The sequence below is a fragment of the Canis lupus genome, chromosome 16 (assembly GCF_011100685.1).
Source record: "Canis lupus familiaris isolate Mischka breed German Shepherd chromosome 16, alternate assembly UU_Cfam_GSD_1.0, whole genome shotgun sequence".
NCBI classification, from domain to species: domain Eukaryota; kingdom Metazoa; phylum Chordata; class Mammalia; order Carnivora; family Canidae; genus Canis; species Canis lupus.
Window position 1 is genome coordinate 23688817 of NC_049237.1, and position 15965 is coordinate 23704781.

A 15965-nucleotide genomic window follows, 5' to 3' on the forward strand; every position below is an offset into this window, starting at 1 on the left:
AGGTGCATGCTCAAGGCTGCAAAGATCTTACAATATATATAGTCAAATCTGTCCAGTTTTTAACAAAAAGTTATGAGATATGCAACGAAGTAGGATAGTGTAACTCATACGAGAGAAGGGCAGGGAGGTGAGGGGAGGGCAGGTAACAAACTGTGAGAAAGGCCAGATAACAGAATTAACAAAGACTTCAAAGCAGCCATTATAATTAAGCTATGTAAATATTAGTTCCAGAACTAATAGAAACTATGCTTAAATAAGGAAGGAATGATGACAATATCTCATCAAAAAACAAGTATCAAGGGGATGCCTGGGTGGCTCAGTGGTTGAGTATCTGCCTTCAGTTCAGGGCATAATCCTGGGGTCCAGGATCAAGTCCCACATTAGGCTCCTTGTAGAGGGCCTGCTTCTCCCTCTACCTGTGTCTCTGCCTCGCTGTGTTTCTCTCATGAATACATAAAATCTTACAAAAGAAAGTATCAAGGAGGTACAAATTTTTAAAAAGGATGTTCTGGAGGTGTAAAGTGCAATAATCAAAATGAAAAATTCACTGGAGGGCAGCCTGGGTGGCTCAGTGGTTTAGCACCGCCTTTAGCCCAGGATGGATCCTGGAGGCCCGGGATTGAGTCCCACACGGGGCTCCCTGCATGGAGCCTGCTTCTCCCTCTGCCTGTGTCTCTGCCTCGCTCTCTGTGTGTCTCTCATGAATAAATAAATAAAATCTGAAAAAAAAAAATTCACTGGAGAATCTTAACAATTGTTTGAACTTGCAGAAAAATATCAATGAACTTGAAGATTGATTACACAATCTGAAAAACAGAACAAAGAATGAGGAAAATGAGCAGAGCCTCATACCTCAGAGCCTCAGAGAAACCTAATACCCCTAAACACATCAATATATGTATAATGGAAAGACCAGCAGAAGGGAGGATGGAATAGAAATGGTGGAGAGAAAAATATTTGAAGAGGGGTGTCTGATTGGCTCTTGATCTTGGGCTTATGAGTTCAGGCCACACCTATGGTATAGAGATTACTAAAAAAATAAACTTAAAAAAATATTTGAAGAAATAATGGGTGAAAAATCCACACATTTGATAAAAAACACTAATCTACAAATTCAAGAAACAAAAATACTAAGATGAATACAAAGAAATCCACATCCAGATGCGTTCTAGTAAAAATGATCAAAATCAGAGAAAAATGACATATGCAAGGGAACCCTGATAAGATTAACATCTGATTTCTTACCATAAAAAATGAAGACCAGGAGGCAGTGGGATGACATTCAAAGCGATGAAAGAAAAACTTTTTAACCAAAAATATCATATGTAAGCAAAACTATCAAAAATGAAGGTAGGGATCCCTGGGTGGCACAGCGGTTTGGCGCCTGCCTTTGGCCCAGGGCGTGATCCTGGAGACCCGGGATCGAATCCCACGTCGGGCTCCTGGTGCATGGAGCCTGCTTCTCCCTCTGCCTATGTCTCTACCTCTCTCTCTCTCTGTGTGACTATCATAAATAAATAAAAATTAAAAAAAAAATGAAGGTAAAGGAGGTTTCCAGGAAAATGGTGCAATAAGAAGCACCAGCAATCTGTTTCCCCACCTAAGTAACAATGGCATTGATGTAATCTATCTGATATAAATATTTGGAACTCTGGAATCTATTGAGGGCTTGCAACTTCCAGAAGAAGGCTTGAATGGTAGACTGTGGTTAATATCAGTCAATTTCAGCTATTAGCTTATTTGCCACCTCCACCTCCATAGTAGGCAGTGGAGGAGTTACAAGAGAGAAGCTTGTGTGTAGATGGTGAGAACTATGGTGAGCAATGAGGATCCTGTTCTCCAAACATCAGAGATCTGTATTCTAAAACATGATTGCTATTTTGATCATAAAGGTGAAGACACAGGGCAGCCCAGGGGGCTCAGTGGTTTAGTGCTGCCTTCAGCCCAGGGTGTGATCCTGGAGACCCAGGATTGAGTCCCATGTTGGGCTCCCTGCATGGAGCCTGCTTCTCCCTCTGCCTCTGTCTGCCTCTCTCTCTCTCTGTGCCTCTCGCGAATAAATAAAATCTTAAAAAGAAAAAAGATGAAGACACAGAGGTGAGCAGCCATTGTTGTATCCCCCTCACTCTGCAAGCTCCTCTGCTCTTACCTGACTTCAGGGAATTTAAGGGACTGGTGCCTTTCCTTCCCTAATTCATTTTTTTTTGGGGGGGGGGTGGTCCTCTTTTGAGAGCTAGGCATTAAAGACTAGGGCATTCAAAGCATCCATACATACAGGGAAATTATAAAATCATTATGCATACCCAGGGAAAAATTGAAATCTTGGGGAAGAACTGAGAAAATGTTAAGTTTGCACCTTATGCTGACCCTTGGAAGATTCTTAGTAGATAGCCTAACACAATAAAAAAATAAAAATAAAAATAAAACATAACCCAACAAACCCTAAGGAGGGGAGAGAAACATTTCCAGTTACCACATGTTTAGATTCAAATGTCCAGTTTTCAACACAAGAGTCATAAGGCATATCAGAAAAGGAATGTTTGGCCCATTCAAAGGAAAAAATAAATCCAAAGCAACTGTTCCTAAGAAAAAACAATTGGCAGATCTTTAATATTAGACAACTTAAATATTAAAACAACTAAAGATGTTTAAAAACTAAAGGACAGGGCAGCCCAGTGGCTCAGTTGTTTAGTGCAACCTTGTCCAGGGCCTGATCCTGGAGACCTAGGATCGAGTCCCACGTCAGGTTCCCTGCATGGAGCCTGCTTCTCCCTCTGCCTGTGTCTCTGCCTCTCTCTCTCTTTCTCTCTCTGTCTCTCATGAATAAATAAGTAAATCTTAAAAAAAGAAAAAAACTAAAGGAAAACATAGAGATAATCAAGAAAACAATGTATGGACAAAATGATAATTCGACAGAAATAGAAAACCTAAAAAGGAATTAAAAAGAAATTCTGGGGGCCCCTGAAAAGCACAGTTGGTTAAGCCTCTGACTCTTAAACTCAGCTCAGGTCTTGATCTCAGGGTTGTGAATTCAAACCTCATGTTGCATTCCATGTGGAGCCTACTAAAAAAAAAGGGGGGAAGGGAGGAAGGAAGGAAGGAAGGAAGGAAGGAAGGAAGGAAGGAAGGAAGGAAGGAAGGAAGGAGAAAGAAAGAAAGAAAGAAAAAAAGAAAGAAAGAAAGAAAGAAAGAAAGAAAGAAAGAAAGAAAGAAAGAAAGAAAGAAAGAAAGAAGGAAAAAGAAAGAAAAGAAAAATTCTGAACTGAAAAGTACAATAACAGAAATAAATTCACTAGAGGGGTTAAAAGGCAGGATTGAGCAAGCAAAAGAATTAGCAAACACGAAGCTGGGGCAATTGGAATTGTTAAATCTGAAGAAGAGAAAAAAAAAGATTGGAGAAAAGTGAACAGAACCTAAGAGACATGTGGGACATAAATTAGTAGACCAACATATACATTCTGGGATCCCCAGAAGGAGAAAAGAGAGAGAAGAGTCAGAGAGTATTTGAGGAAACTTGAGTTGAAAAGTCCCCAAGTTTGATGAAAGGCATGAATATAAATATCCAAGAAAGTCAATGAACTCCAAATAGGACAAACTCAAAAAGACTCATACTAAGACACATTATAATCAAACTGTCAAAGAGAATATTGAAAATGGCAAAAGAGAAGTAACTCATTGCATTTAAGGCATCTTTGATAGTTGTCAATGGATTTCTCATGTGAAGTTTAGTGGCCAGTAGGCAGTGCACTGACTTATTCAAAATCCCAAAAGGACAAAACGACCAAACACCTGTAAACCAAGAATCTTTTATCTGGCAAAATTGTCTTTCAAAAGTGAGAGAGAAATTATGACACTCCCAGATAAACAAAAGCTGAGGGAATTCATTATAACTCATCCTGCCTGCAAGAAATGCTAAAGGAGTCCTGCAGGAAAGGAAACACCATCTTGAAGCAATATGAAAAATAAAGATCTCAATAAAGATAAACACGTGGGCAATTATAAAAAGCTATTGTTATTGTAACAATGGTTTGTAACTCCACCTTTTGTTTTCTACATAATTGCATTAACATTAAAAAGAATAATTATTAGTATAAAACGTGATATTATTGTAACTTTGGTTTGAAATTCCACATTTTGTTTTCTACATAATTTAAGGTACTAATATATTAACAAAAAATCATTAGTTTATGTTTTTGGACATAGTGTAATTTTGTGACATCGATAACTGAAAGGGAGGATGCCTGGGTGGCTCAGTGGTTAAGTGTCTGCCTTCGGCTCAGGGTGTGATCCTGGAGTCTCGAGATGGAGTCCCACATCAGGCTCCCTGCATGGAGCCTACTTCTCCCTCTGGCTCTGTGTGTGTGTGTCTGTGTGTCTCTCACGAATAAATAAAATCTTAGAAAAAAAATGCAAGTACTTAAAAAAAAAACTGAAAGGGATAGAAATAAAACAGTAAAGAAGCAGAGTTTTTGTATGTCACTAAAGTTAAGATAGTATAAATTCAAATTATAGTGTTATAACTTTAGGATGTAAAATGTAATCCTCATGGTAACCACAAAGAAAATAGCTATAGAATATACACAAAAGGAAATGAGAAGGGAATTTAAATGTTTCATTATTTAAAAAAGCTCAATGAAACAAAAAAGTAATACAGGAAGTAAACAAAAAAGCTATAAAATATATTGAAATTAAGTAGCTAAATGACAGAAGTAAATCACTCATCAGTAATTACTTTAAATGTGAATGGAATAACTGTCTAATCAAAAAACAGAGATTGGTAGAATGGATTTTTAAAAAAAAGATCTAACTATATGCTGTCTCTAAGAGACTCACTTTAGATCCAAAGACACAAAATAGATCAAACATGAAAGGGTGGGGAAAAAGATATTCAATGCAAACAGTAACCAAAAGAGAGAAGGGGTGGCTAACAGACAAAATAGGCTTTAGATTAAAAAGATTTATGAGACAAAAAGATATTTTGTCTTAATAAAAAGCTCAAGAATAAATAGGACACAACAATTATAAACACTCATATACCTAGTAAAAGAAAAATTTGGCACAATCGAAGGGAGAAATAGTTCTACAAAAATGAAGATAAAATAAAAAAGATTCTCAGATAAGCAAAAACTGAATCTGTTGCTAGCCAACCCACCTTAAAATAACTACTAGAGGAAGCTTTTCACACTGAAAGCAAGTGACACTCAAAAGTAATTTGAATAAAAAAAACAACAACAACAAAGATTGCCAATAAAGGTGATTGTGTAATTATAAAAGACAGTACAACTGCATTTTTTTACTCTTAACTAATTTAAAAAGCAATTGCATACAACTATGTATATAATTGTTAGCTTATAACATAGAGAAATGTAATCTACTTTACAATAACAAATGAGTGGGGAGAACAGTTGTACTGAAGTAAGGAAATAACACCAGATGGTAACTTGAATCCATAAGAAGACATGCAGAAAAACAAAAATGATAAATAAAAGGTTAATAAACTACAAATTATACTTGCTCTCCTTTTTTCTCTCGGCTTTTTTTGAAGATATAAAAATATACATATATTGTAGTAATTATAAGAATGTATTGTTGGGTTTGTAACATATATAGATGTAATATGTATAGTAATTATAATAGACAAATGGGAGGAGACGTAATAGTGCTACATAGAAGTGATGTTTCTATATTTTACTGGAATTAAGTTGGTACAGCTCTGAAATAAATCATGATAAATTAAGATAAACAGAGCAACCATTAAGAAAATAACTCCAAAGTGTTGGAGGAAGAATCATGAAAGGAATTAACATTTTAAACTAGAAACTTTCACTTCATGCAAAGGAAAGCTATAAAAGAGGAATAGGGAAAAAAGACACAAGCCATTTAAAAAACAAAAACCAAATGCCAGACATAAACCCAGCATCAATAGTAGCATTTAATGTGACTAGATTAAACAATCTGATCACAAGGCAGAAACTGTCAGACTGAATAAGAAAAGTAAGCTCCAACCATATGCTGTCTACAAGAGACACAGTTTACATTAAAGGTAAAAAATAGGTTGAAAGTAAAGAGATGGAAATGACATGCCAGGCAAACAGAAACCACAACAAAGCTGCAGTGGCTATGCTAATATTAGACAAAATATATTCTATTTTTTAAAAAAGATTTTATTTATTTATTCATGAGAGAGACAGAGAGAGAGAGAGGCAGAGACATAGGCAGAAGGAGAAGCAGGCTCCCCTCAGGGAGCTTGATGTGTGACTGGATCCCTGAACTCCAGGATCATACCCTGAGATGAAAACAGAGCTTAACCACTGAGCCATCCAGGCATCCCGACAAAATATACTTTAAAGGGAAAAAAATTACTAGATGTAGAAGGATATTTGGTAATTATATAAGGTCCATCCATCAGAAAGATAATTATTATAAACATATATGCAGCTAACAACTGAGCCCCAAAATACATGAAGTGAAAAGTGATGGAAATTGAGAAAAAGGGCAACAATATTGTTAAAGACTTCAATACTCCATCTTTAATGATCAGTCGAACAATTAAGTAGACAATCGACAAGAATTTGAAAAACTTTAATAACACTATAAACAAATTAAACCTAAGAGACCTCTGTAAAACACTACACTCAATCACTGCGGAGTACATATTCTCTTCAAATCACATAGAATATATATTGGGCCATAAAAATACAGTCTCAATAAGTTTTGAAGTATTGAAGTCATATAATGTATATTCTCTGACTACAATGGAATTAAATTAGGAATCAATAACAGACATTTAAAAAATAGAAAGAAATTTAAGAATGTAAACATTACAAAACACATTCTATGCAACCAGTTGAACAAAGGAGAAATAACAAAAGAAATGTAAAAATAGGGACGCCTGGGTGGCTCAGCGGTTAAGCAATTGTCTTCAGCTCAGGTAGTGATTCTGGAGTCCCGGAATTAAGTCCCGCATCGCGCTCCCTGCATGGAGCCTGCTTCTCCCTCTGCCTGTGTCTCTCTCTGCCTCTCATGAATAAATAAATAAAATCTTAAAAAAAATATTAAAAAAAAAGAAATGTAAAAATATTTTGGATAGATAAAAAGAAACACAAAGTATCAATACTTATAGTATGTGGCCCAAGCAATGATTAGAGGGAAATTTATAACCTATGTTTAAAAAAAATAAGATCTCAACTCAATAACCTAAACTTCCACCTAAAAACACTGGAAAAAGAACAAACTAAATCTGAAGTATACAAAAGGAATAAAATAATAAATATTAAAGTAGAAATTAATGAAATAGAGAATAGAAAAATAATAGAGAAAATCAAAGAAACTAAAAATTGATTGTATGGGAAAATCAACAAAAGGGACAAACTTTAGCTAGGCTAACAATAATTAAATGCCAACATGAGTGACTGCTTAAAGGCATTTCACATAAATGGAAACACATTTGACTGATAAACATATAAAAAATGTTTAATACCAGTAATAATGAGAAAAATGGAAATAGAGACTACAGTGAGATATGTGATTTCATACTCATTTGATAGTTAAGAGTTAAAAAGTGAAAAGGTAAAAGTAAATTTAAAACAAACAAATCTGTTAAATGAATGAATATATTAACTGAGCAGCAATCTGAATCATGTCTCATAAGAAACAAAAATACAGAATTGACTTTACTCATTCAACTTTCATTCACGTAATATTATCTAGTATTTTTAGCCTAGCATTTTAGTCATAATGTATACATGTAGCCATGAACAAACATAAAATTAAATATATTGAGACAAAACAGCTCCCATTCTATTCTTTTTCTGTTGAACATGGATCAACTTTGATGCTCAGCAATTGAAATGTCATATATTGTTTTCAAATATCCCTCTCTATTTTTAATAAATTAACAGCAAATCACTTGCTTATTGTATAGTTCCCAACAGGGCCAAAAACTAAATGTATTACTAAAAAAAATAGTCTGACAATACCAAGCATTAGAGATAATATAGAACAATGTGATATTTTACTTATTGCTAGTAAGACTGTATACTGGTACACCCATTTTGGGAAATGATTTCGCATATAAACTAGCACATTCATTATATTTATATGACTAAGAGAAATTCTTACACATATGCACCAGAGACATGTACCAGAATGTTCATAGAGACACTGTTAGAAAAAAAAGAAAAAAGTAAGTAATCCTAATCCCCATTGATAGGAGAATTGATGAATTGTGGTTTGGTCACACAATAGAATATCATATAACTGTGAAAATAAATGATTGGAGCTCATAAAAAAACATGGATGACTCATAATAAAATAATGTGTAACAAAAGCAAATCTTAGAACACAATGTATAGTTTTATTTTATTTTATTTTTTTTAAATTTTTTTAACAATGTATAGTTTTATATCCTTATTCTAAAATACAAAACCAACAATACTAAGTAATATATTGTTGAGCCATATAGATAAATAGCTTAGTTTTTTAAAAAGGTATTTAGGAGTAACACAAAATTTAAGACGGTTGTTATCTCTGGGAAGAGTGAGGAGAAAAAAGAGGACAAAGTGAAAGCCTTTAAGTAGGTGTAAATTATTGGTAATAGTCTAGTTCTAGGGTTGAATGGGTTGATATGAATCTAATATACTATTAAACAAGCTAATATAGAAAAATAAAAAATGAACACAAATTAAAGGAATAAAACAAAAGAGTACCTTTTTATGGGCCAATGATGACAGTGGGTTATGAATCAAGGAGTAACCAGTTAATATAATTTTGTATACCCAAAGTTTCAAAAACAAAAATTGAAAAAAAAATAGCAACGAATATCAAATCTATTAGCAGTTAAAGTACATTAGACACCTTACTCAACACTTCATACCATTTGATCTTCAGAACACCTCAACGAGTCAGGGAGATACTATTACTATCTTCTTGTTGCAGGTGGGACCACTGAAAGAGAAATCTCACAGACAGAAAGAGGCAGAGCTAGGGTTTGAACTCTAGTATCTTGACTCAGAAATGGCACCCTTAGCCTTCATGATATGCTATTTTCCCTAAGAAGTAAGCAAGTGGTCCTAACTCTAGATGAGAGGAGTACACGGTAAAGAAAACTATACCTACTAGACATGATACTATTCTTTTTGAAGCAAAGAATCAAAAAAGCCAGGGCTTGACTAAGGTTCTAGACTCTTAAGAAAAAGAAATGGTTACACATTTTGAACATTCTGAATTCTATCTAGCCTCTCATGAGGAAGTACTTTTTTTTTTTTTTTTGAGGAAGTACTTTAAACATTAGAAGCAAGTTGGAAATTACCTTTGAGACTTATTTGCACACATTTCAGGACATGTAGTAAGCTTATGAATATTTGTGGCCATTCAACAAATGGATGAAACTTAAGGGCATTATTCTAAGTGAAGGAAGTCTGGGAAAGAAAGAGAAATACTGTATGATCTCATTCATATGTGGAATTTAAAAATGCTGAACTCAGAAACAGTGGAGTGGTGGTTACCAAAAACTGGAGGGTAGGGTAAATGGGAGATTTTGGTCAAAGGGTACAAACTTCAAGTTAGAAGCCAGATAAGTTCTGGGGATCTATTGTACAGCATGATGATTAAAGTTTAGTATATGTGCTGCCGAAGTGAGCACATGATTATAGTTAGTAATACTGTATTGTATACTTGAAAGCCACTATGAGATCTTAAGATTATTTTCATTACTAAAAAAAAGGAGAGGTGTTGGGACCCTGGTGGCTCAGCGGTTGAGCATCTGCCTTTGGCTCAGGGCCTGATCCCAGGATCCTGGGATCAAGTTCCATATTGGGTTCCCTGCATGAAGCCTGCTTCTCCTGTCTCTGCCTCTCTTGCTGACTCTATGTTTCTCATGAATAAGTAAATAAAATCTTAAAAAAAAAAAAAAAAAAAAAGATGGGGGATAATTGTGTGTGTGACCTGATGGAGGCATTAGCTAATGCTATGGTAGTACTCATTTTGCAATACATAAATGTATCAAATCAGCATGTCATATACTTTAAACTTACACACTGCTATATGTCAATTATATCTCAGTGAAGCTGGAAAAAGAAAAAAGAATGCATGATAATAAATTTAAGTCACAGTATAATTACTTTAAAAATTATCATTATTATTGTTATTCTTGCAGAGAGCACTTCCATGTAAAATCTTTTTCTTTTTTTAAAAAATATTTTATTTATTTATTCATGAGAGACACACAGAGAGAGAGGCAGAGACACAGGCAGAGGGAGAAGGCTCCATGCAGGGAGCCCGATGCGAGACTCAATCCTAGGACTCCAGGATCACGCCCTGGGCCAAAGGCAGGCGCTAAACCGCTGAGCCACCCGGGGATCCCCCTGATTTGTATTATTCTAAGTTAAAAGTTAAATTTTGATTCAGGTAATGATGAATTAAGATCCTATCATAGAGATTTTATGTTATTCTGCTATATATAATTCTTACTTATCTTGGAAATGGTAGCTTTTAGCCCTGTAATAAATTTTCTTTTTTTCTTTTTTTTTAATTTTATTTTTTTTCTTGATGCACAATCATAAGTTTTCTACAAGGCAAAAAATGTGGATACTAGCATAGAATTTTTCTTTTATTTTTAATTTTTTGTTAAAGATGTTATATATTTATTCATGAGAGACACAGAGAGAGAGAGGCAGAGACACAGGCAGAGAGAGAAGCAGGCTCCATGCAGGGAGCCTGATGTGGGACTTGGTCCTGGGACCCTGGGATCGCACCCTGGGCAGAAGGCAGATACTCAACCACAGAGCTATCCAGGCATCCCTCTTTTTTCTTTTAAATTTAATTTATTTATTTGAGAGAGAGAGAGAGACCATGCACAAGCAGGGGGAGAGGAAGAAGTAGACTCCCTGGGATCCCTGGGTGGCGCAGCGGTTTAGCGCCTGCCTTTGGCCCAGGGAGCGATCCTGGAGACCTGGGATCGAATCTCACGTAGGGCTCCCAGTGCATGGAGCCTGCTTCTCCCTCTGCCTGTGTCTCTGCCTCTCTCTCTTTCTGTGTGACTATAAAAAAAAAAAAAAAAAAAAGAAGTAGACTCCCTGCTGAGCAAGGAGCCTAATGTAGGGCTTGAGCCCAGGACCCTGACATCATGATCTGAGAGGAAGGCAGATGCTTAACCAACTGACGCATCCAGGTGCCCCTAACATAGAATTTTTCAATTTCTACTTTCTCATAACTTAAAATTTTAAATTGTTGAAATGTTTTTAAAGAAGCTTCTATCTTCAAATATATGAAGGACTTTCCAAAAGTAAAAGTGGCAATAATCTTGTCTATCATTATTTTGGACAGAAGAACCAGGATCAGTGAAGCTGAAACATGAAGTCTGATAAGCATAGAACCTCCTGATCTAGTACTGCAGTCTCTGGGGATCCTTGGTGTCCTTGGGTCTTTGATTTTGGGATGGGCTTAGAGTTTTTGTGGTTCTGACCTCTCCCCAGCATTAACCATGATTTTTTTCACCATGGGCCTCCACAGAAGGGCATTATGATTTCACCAGCAGGAGGTCTTATTTGTCATTCTTTCTGGCTGCCTCACATCTAAATCACCTTTTTACAGCTTGGGAATTCCCTTATCTGTCAGTATTCATCAGAGACCAAGTCTACCTTCTACTATGAAGGACCAAAATGCCAGCTACTTGTTTTCCCAGTTTCTATGGCAAGGACATTAATATCCACCTTAGTCTTTGTATCAGAAGCTAATAATGCAAATAAAGGTGAGACATAGGGAAAGTAGGGAAGGAAAAAAAGACCATGAGACATGGTCTCTTGCAGGGACGAAAATAGAGCAACACTGAGTTCTGGTCACCACTGGCTATGACACTGGTGTAGCAGCAGGCATTAAGAGTATTGGGGTCATGTGTTGTGCTCTCCATGCTTGGGAGTGAGAATGCGGTGTTCACACCATACCATTTTTCGCAGCATGATTTTCAGCCTTGTTCTTTTTCTTCTTTTTTTTAAAGATTTATTTATTTATTTGAGAGAGAGAGAGAGGCAGAGAGGGGCAGAAGGAGAGGGAGAGGAAGTCTCAAGCAGATTTCATGCTGAGTGAGGACCCAAGGGCAGCAGTGGGGGGTAGGGTGCTCTATCTCAGAAGCCTGAGATCCATCCAGACCTGAGCCAAAACTGAGTCTTACGCTTAACAGACTGTGTCACTCAATCATCACTCAGCATTGTTCTTGACTTCTGACCTCGTTTGGTTCTTTGATTATCTTGATAATTCTTATTTACCACACCATCTTAATCATCATCAAATCTAAGAAACCTTCAAATGATCAATGAACTGGAGGTTCATGTACCACTATGAATGAGAAATGGCTGCCAATTTATATTTATTTATTTATTTATTTATTTATTTATTTATTTATTTATTTATTTTATGGCTGCCAATTTAATGGTGATGCAATGTCTTCTTACTACCAGGAATTTTAAATCTATATACTCACCAGAGATGTATTTTAAAGATGTATTTAGACATAGTTCCTTGTCATATTATCACCTGTGGATACATGAAAAAGAAAATATTAGCAGAACAAATGGCTTAAGGTATTTCTAAAACATCTCATTCGGAGTCTGACTTTTTAGAATCCTTAAAAACCATTTTTTTCTCCATACAACATTGCCCTCTATGCCATTAAGAGCCTAGGTGATGAAGCGTTTATTAAAAGTGCCCCACTATTGTCTCCTCAAGTTTCTTACACACACACACACCCTTTTTTTAAAAAAAGATTTTATTTATTTATTCAGGAGAGACGGGGGGCAGGGGGCGGGTGGCAAAGGGAGAAGCAGGATCCCTGCAGGGAGCTCACTGTGGGACTTGATCCTGGGACCCCTGGATCACACCCTGGGCTGAAGGCAGATGCTCAATCACTGAGCCACCCAGGCGTCCCTTCCACGTTCCTTATACCAGTTTTTCAAGTGTGCTCTGCTCACACTTTCTTGATCTTACCATAGCTGACAGATAAAAACAGGCTCATGTTCTTCTCTCAAATGGACTTTATTTTTTTTTTTAATTTTTATTTATTTATGATAGTCACAGAGAGAGAGAGAGGCAGAGACACAGGCAGAGGGAGAAGCAGGCTCCATGCACCGGGAGCCCGACGTGGGATTCGATCCGGGTCTCCAGGATCGCGCCCTGGGCCAAAGGCAGGCGCCAAACCGCTGCGCCACCCAGGGATCCCTCAAATGGACTTTAAATGGCTCATTGACAGAAATGTCCAGGTTTGCAGTTTTCCATCATGCCAATGGGAATATCAACCTAGTTTGCATATACATTCAGGCAATGACGACTATGTCATGACTGCCACCTGGCCAACAGCAGTTATAAGGCACTATCTATTGAAAGATATTCCTGATTTCAAAAGATGTTAAAAGTAAAAGTTATGTGTGTAGGAATCAGTGAAATGTGGTCATTTTTTTACTCTGCTTAAGTTAGCCAGAATTGATTTCCATTTGCTTAAAACAAAGAGCTTTGGCAGATACATTTCCTAACTCACACATTCAAAGTAGATATTCATAATAGCTAGGGTCTCAAAATGGAACTCCTGGGAATATGGCGTTCAGAAGGATATAGTGTATCCTACTCCATCCCTTGCCCATTTTGCCATCTAGTATAGGATGCCTAGTCACCAGCTGGGGCCCCATTCTCCATCTTGGAGGAATCATGAGGAGCAGGGGAACCACTCAGTTGGCTAAAGGAGGTGCACCAAAATAGTCCTGCCTGCTGAATTTAGGCTTAAGTTCTGCTGAGAGGTGGGGAAACCTTCTGGCTTGGAACAACTACAGGGTACTAAGAGTTACGGTCACTGGCTAACTCCTCTGTCATTTATTAAAAACCTCTGTTTTGTTTCTTGTTTTTTTACTTTTGCAATCTGTTTTTCATGTATGTCCAGAAAAATTCTTTTTTCTCCTCCCCTTAGAATGTCTAATTACAGAACCTGTGGTATATTTGTCACAAGATTCCCTCTTAGGTCAGTATAAGATTTTGGAGGGCCTAGGTCTCTGTTCACATTCATTCATTCAAGTTGATATAAGGTGCCTGGATATTTACAAGTTTGGCCATCATGGGGCTACTGAACACATTCCTGTGATATTGGAGGTTGGTAGTCAAATTGATAGCTGTTTAACGTTTTACTAGCATACTTACAGCTAAGTCATTTGATGGTTCCCATCAATAAAAGGACACCTACACAGAATGTAAATAATGTATGTACACTGAATGGAAGAACTCACTTTGGGGTCATTTTATCCTAGGAGATATCTGGACAATCTCTTCCAATTAGAAGAGCATAATAGTACTTCTTCATAGATCAAGATTTGTAAATAACTAGCTTGGTTCATTTAATAATGTTTTTAAAATATATGGTATTATCTTTTTCTCATTAGTTCATATCAACAATAAGAGTAGTTACTGTAAGGAGGATTAACAGAACTTTAGATTATCCTTTTTATTGAGAGAGAGAGAGAGAGAGAGAGAGAGAGAGAAAGTAGGTGGAGGGGCAGAGGAAGAGGGAGAGAGTCCCAAGCAGACTCCATACTCAGCACAGAGTCCAGCACAGGGCTTGATCTCATAACTCTGAGATCATGACCTGAGCTGAAATCAAGAATCTGACTTTCAACTGACTGAGCTACCCGGCGACCCCAGAACTTCACATGTATTTAGTGAAAGAAGGTGTTGAGGGGTTTTCAGCTACTTCATCCTCTTGGAGCAGATTTTCCATAATCTGTGGAGAATCATGCATCATGTGTTAGGTAAATGTAAAGAAATAGGTATTGTATGCAAAGGAACTGTATGCAAAGGACACTGAACACATCCATATTTTTGGTTTGACCAAGTTGCCCTGCCGAAAAAGAATTTTGTTTTTAAAAGAAACTTGCAAACAAAGAAAAAAAAAGAAAAAAGAAAAAGAAACTTGCGGCGGGGGGGGGGGGGAGGGGAGGCTGGGTGGCTCAGTCAGTTGACTGAGCATCTGACTCTTGGTTTTGGCTCAAATCATGATCTCAGGGTCATGAGATTGAGCCCTGCATCGGGCTCCATGCTCAGTGGGGAGTCTTCTTGGGATTCTCTTCCTCTCTATCTCCCCTCTACCTCTCCCCTCCTTGCTGGTGCTATGCGTCTCTCTCTCTCAAATAAATAAATAAATCTTAAAAAAAAAAAAGAAATTTATGGGTAAGAAAGACGTGAATAAATTTAAGTAAGAACCAGGGAAGTCATCTGGAAGAAATGGAACTAAGACCTGGACTCCCCCTACCCCCTTTTTTAAATAAACTTTTTATTTTGCGATAATTTCAGATTTTTAGAAAAGTTTCAGAATTTCAGCTTTCTCTGTTTTCATCTTACCCATTTTACCCCTTTGCCCAAAACGAGAGACCAACGCTAGTATGTTGTCATTAACAAAACTCCAGACTTATTCACATTTCACCACTTTTTCCACTAATATCCTTTTTTTGTTCCAAGATCCATATTGCATTTAGCTGTCATGTCTCCTTAGTCTCCTCAGGTCTGTAGCAGTTTCTCAGCCTTTCTTTGTTTTTCATGACCTTGACAGTTTCAAGAGGTACAGTGGACTCCCTTTTGAAGATTCAATATTATTAGAATTTTTCTGAGGGACCAAGTGATGTCTACCATCAAGGAAGGTCCCAGGGCCCCTCTGGAGGAATTAAATATGAAGAAATAAATGATTCATCTGGACTGGTGACAGGGAGCCCAGGGCAAGGTGTGAAAGTCTGCTCCAACTTCCTCAACTCACAGTGGGTGTGCTTAGGCAGCAATGCCTGGGCACATGGGCAGAAAGGAAAGTGTGGGGGGCAGCCTTGGCCAAGTGAGTGCTGAGAATGGAGGATTGTCCACGTGAACGACCACTGGGGCTGGAACACGATATGTACCAGCTGCAGAGGTCTGCAAAGAAGCAGACACCACAGTTTGTTTGGGAT